This window comes from Nicotiana tomentosiformis, chromosome 6, assembly GCF_000390325.3.
Source record: "Nicotiana tomentosiformis chromosome 6, ASM39032v3, whole genome shotgun sequence".
Taxonomy (NCBI): domain Eukaryota; kingdom Viridiplantae; phylum Streptophyta; class Magnoliopsida; order Solanales; family Solanaceae; genus Nicotiana; species Nicotiana tomentosiformis.
Window position 1 is genome coordinate 79984227 of NC_090817.1, and position 5419 is coordinate 79989645.

Sequence of the window (5419 nt, forward strand, 5' to 3'; positions counted from 1 at the left end):
AGTCTCAGCTTCAACAGCCTCAGCAGCCAAGAGAGTGCTTTGAGTGTGGGGGCATAAGTCACATTAGGAGGTATTATCCTAGATTGTTGAGCATCAAACCTCAGCAGGGTTCTCGTGTCATCATGTCGGCACTGGTTGCTCCACCGCCCGCACAGCCAGCTAGAGATGGGAGTCAGATCGTTAGAGATGGAGGCCAGCAAACTAGAGGTCGCCCAAGGGTCGGAGGTCAGAGTGGTGGGCCCCATCCCCGTTCTTATGCATACACAGCTAGACTTGAGGCAGAGTCATCTAACGCCATCATCACATGTATTGTTCCGGTTTTCCATAAAGATACTTTAGTTCTATTTGATTTGGGTTCTACTTATTCCTACGTATTGTCCTATTTTGCTTCATATCTGATTATGCCTTGTGATTATTCGAGTGCTCCTGTATATGTGTCCATACCTGTGGGAGATTCTACTATTGTAGATCGTGTTTATCGCTCGTGTGTGATTTCGATCGGGAGCCTTGAGACTAGTGTAGATCTCATACTTCTCGATATGGTGGACTTTGATGTTATCTTGGGTATGGATTGGTTATCACCTTATATTGGACTGTCATGCCAAGACGGTAACCTTAGCCATGCCGGGATTGCCCCGAATATAGTGGAGGGGGGCTCCTGGACATTCTACTAGCAAGGTTATTTCTTATGTGAATGCTCGATATTTGGTCGAGAAGGGATGTCTAATATATTTGGCCTATGTTCGTGATTCTAGTGTGAAAGTTCCTTCCATGGATTCAATACCTATTGTGCGTGAGTTTCCAAAGGTGTTTCCCACAGATCTCCTAGGGATTCCACCCGATAGGGATATTGATTTTTGTACTGACCTGGCTCCAGGCACTCAGCCCACTTCTATTCCACCATACCGTATGGCTCCACCTGAGTTAAAGGAACTGAAGGAGCAGTTTCAACATTTGCTTGATAAAGGGTTCATTAGACCTAGTGTCTCGCCTTGGGGTGCGCCCGTGTTATTCCTAAAGAAGAATGATGGTTTGATGAAGATGTGTATAGATTATCGGCAGTTGAACAAAGTCACTATCAAGAACAAGTATCTGTTGTCGTGGATTGATGACTTATTTGATCATCTTTAGGGTGCCAAAGTATTTTTGAAGATTGATTTTGAGGTCTGGCTACCATCAGTTAAAGATTAAGGCATCGGATGTCCCTAAGACAACTTTTCGGACACGGAATGGGCACTATGAGTTCCTAGTGATGTCATTTGGGTTGATAAATTCCCCAACAACATTAATGGATTTGATTAACTGGGTATTCAAGACCTACTTGGATTCTTTTGTGATCGTATTCATTGATGATATCTTAATCTACTCCCGCAGTCAAGAGGTACATGAGAAACATCTTAGAGTTGTACTTCAGACTCTGAGAGATAGTCAGTTATATGCTAAATTTTAAAAGTGTGAGTTTTGGTTGGACTCAGTCACCTTTTTTGGGCATGTTGTATCGGCCGAGGGCATAAAAGTGGATCCTAAGAAAATTGAGGCAGTTCAGAACTGGCCTAGACCTATATCAGCTATAGAGATTCAGAGTTTCCTTGGTTTGCCAGGTTATTATCACCGGTTCGTGGAGGGGTTTTCATCCATAGCAACCCTATTAACTAGATTAACCCAGAAGGGTGCCCTATTCAGGTGGTCGTATGAGTGTGAGTTGAGCTTTCAGAAGCTTAAGTCTACCTTGACTACAGCTCTAGTTTTGGTATTACCCACGGGTTCGAGATCCTATACGGTGTATTATGATACATCGCATGTTGGGATTGGTGCAGTACTGATACAGGATGGCAGGGTTGTTGCATACGCGTCGTGGCAGTTGAAAGTTCACGAGAAGAATTACCTTGTTCATGACTTGGAATTGGCAGCCATTGTTCATGCACTAAAAGGTTGGAGGCACTACCTCTATGTCGTGTTATGTGAGGTGTTCACAGATCATCGAAATCTACAGTATTTGTTCAAGAAAAGGGATCTCAACTTGAGGCAGCGGAGGTGGTTCAAGCTATTGAAAGACTATGAAATCACTATTTTGTATCATCTCAGGAAGGCCAATGCGGTGGCCGGTGGCTTGAGAAGAAAGGCTGGGAGTTTGGGTAGCCTTGCATATATTCCAGTTGGTGACAGCCTGCTACCATAATATGTTCAGGATTTGGCCAGCCAGTTCGTGAGGTTAGATATTTCAGAGCCCAGTCGTGTTCTAGCTTACATGGTTTCTCAGTCTTCCTTGTATGAGCGCATCAGAGAGCGTCAATATGACGATCCCCATTTGCTTGTCCATAAGGACACGGTGTGGCATGGTGATGACAAGCATGTTACCATTGGAGATGATGGGGTTTTGAATATGCAGGGTCGGATTTGTGTTCCCAATGTGGATGGGCTTCGTGAGTTGATTCTTAAAGAGGCCCATAGTTCACGGTATTCCATTCATCCGGGTGCCACCAAGATGTACCATGATTTGAGGCAACATTATTGGTGGAGAAGGATGAAGAAGGATATAGTTGCATATGTATCTTGGTGTTTGAACTTTCAGTAGGTAAAAGTACGAGCATCAGAGGCCTAGTGGTTTGCTTCAGAGCCTTGAGTTTCCTGAGTGTAGGTGGGAGCGTATTACCATGGATTTTGTTTTTGGGCTCCCACTGACTCAGAAGAAATTTGATGCGATATGGGTGATTGTGGACAGGTTGAGCAAGTCGGTGCATTTCATTCCTGTAGCAGTTACCTATTCTTCAGAGCAGTTGGCTGAGAACTATATCCGCGAGATTGATCGACTACACAGTGTGCCGGTGTCTATCATTTCTGATCGGGGAACACAGTTCACATCGCACTTCTGGAGGGCCTTGCAGAGTGAGTTAGGCACACGGGTTAAGTTGAGTACATCATTTCACCCCACACGAATAGAAAATCCGAGTGCACCATTCAGATATTAGAGAATATGCTTCGCACCTGTGTCATGGATTTCGGGGATTCTTGGGATCAGTTCTTGCCTTTTGCGAAGTTTGCCTACAACAACAGTTACCAATCGAGTATTCAGATGGCTCCCTATGAGTTATTCTATGGGAGGCAATGTTGTTCACCAGTTGGTTAGTTTAAGCTGGGAGAGGCTCGGTTGTCGGGTACCGATTTGGTTCAGGATGCCTTGAAAAAGGTCAAGATAATTCAGGATCGACTTTGCACAGCTCAGTCTAGACAAAAGAGTTAGATCGTAGAGTTTGTGATATTGCATTCATGGTTGGCGAGAGGGTTCTACTCTGGTTTTCACATATGAAGGGTGTGATGAGGTTCAAAAATAAGGGCAAGCTGAGCCCTAGGTATATCAGACCTTTTGAGATTCTTGAGAGAGTGGGTGAGGTGGCCTACAGGCATGTATTGCCACCTAGTTTATCAGCATTACATCTAGTGTTCCATGTGTCCATACTCTAGAAGTATCACGGTGATCTGTCCCACGTGTTAGATTTCAGCTCAGTCCAATTGGACAAGGATTTGACTTATGAGGAGGAGCCGGTGACCATTCTAGCCCGACGGGTCCAGAAGTTGAGGTCCAAGAGTTATCCTTCTGTTCGAGTGCAGTTGAGAGTTCAGCCGATTGAGGCAGCTACGTGGGAGTCCGAGTCCGATATGCGGAGTAGTTATCCACACTTTATCACCAGCCCACGTACCTTTCTACGTCCGTTCAAGGACAAACATTTGTTTTAGACGTGGAGAATATGATGACCTGATAGGTCATTTTTAGATTAACCACTATTTTCGTATTCCAAGACCTCGATTAGCTTCATTTAGCATTTCTCGAGTTGTGTACTCAGTCTGTGTCCCATTCCGAAACGTCTTATGTGGAAAACAAATTAAAGAAAATGTGAAATTTTGCCTTAAGAATTACTCGAATTGACTACAGTCAACATTTTGTGTAAACGGACCCGGATCAGTATTTTGAAGGTCCCGGTGGATCCGATCATGATTTGGGACTTGGGCGTATGACCGAAATTTAATTCGGAAGTCCCTCACTTGTTTTGACTCATTTTGCCAAAAACTAGCATTTTTGAAAGTTGAAGAATTACTAAGTTTGACCGTAAGTTGACTTCTTAGCTAATAGGTTTGGATTTTGATGTTAAATCTTGTAATAGTTCAGTGTTGCTATTTGAAACATGTCTTCAAAATTTGGTTCACTACGGAATGGATTTGACACGATTCAGATGCTTAAACGTGATTCTAGTGTTCTTGAGTTTCACTTTGAAAGTTCATATGTTTGTTGATTCATAGATTTAGATGTTATTTTAGTGATTTGATTGTGCGAGCAAGTTTGTATGATGTTATTACACTAGTGTGCATGTTTGATTTGGAGCCCGAGAAGCTCGGGTGAGTTTTGGACGTGGTTCGGATGAGTTTGGCTAATGCTAGGACTGCTGGTGCACTTCTGGTGATGGTGCTCTGCTGCATATCTCGCATTTGTGAGGTATGGCTCGCAATTGCGAGCCTCACTTTTGCAAACAAGTGTTTGCATTTGTGAGCATGGGTTGGACTGGGTAGCCTCGCATTTGCGAGGAAACTATTCACAATTGCGAATGAATAGTGGTCATTTTTGCGAAGACAGAGTCGCATTTGCGATCCAGTGTGTTCCTAGGTAACCTTCGCATTTGTGAAGGATTGGTCCGCATTTGCGAATGCTGGGTATTCGCATTTGCGAACAATATGTCGCATTTGCGACCTTTATAGCTCTGAGACATGGTTCGCATTTGCGACCCTTGTCTCGCATTTGCGATGCTCGCAGTTGCAAATAAGACATCGCAATTGTGACATCCGCAGCTGGGTAAAAGAGGTAAAAAATGGGACTTAGCTCATTTCTCACAATCTCTCAACCCTAAACACCCTAGAGGCGATCTTCCAAGAGACCTTTCTTCCTAAATGCATTGGTAAGTGATTTTAATCCATTTCTTTTCAATTCCCATTACATTTCATGAGATTTCAACATCAAATTTAGGATTTGCATGGTAGAAATTAGGGATTTGGGTAGAATCAGGAATTTTTTTGAAATTGAGATTTAGATCTCGAATTGAGGTCGAATTTCGAAACAAATCACATAACCAGGCTCGGGGGTGAATGGGTAATCAATTTTTGGTCAAAATATCAATTTTGAGCAAGCGGACCCAGGGTTGAATTTTGTTGACTATTTAAATTGAACCTCTTTCATTTGTGGGTAGTTTTTAAAGCTTATTTTGAATCATTTGGTCAATAAAAATCTAGATTTGGTTGGTTTGGAGGCTTGTGCAAAAGGCAAGGTCGTGGTTGATTGATTGCTTTAGTTGCGAAGTGAGGTAAGTGTTGGGTCTAACCTTGATTTGAGGCAATTAGGAACCCTTGATGTTATGTGAATTACGTGTGAAAC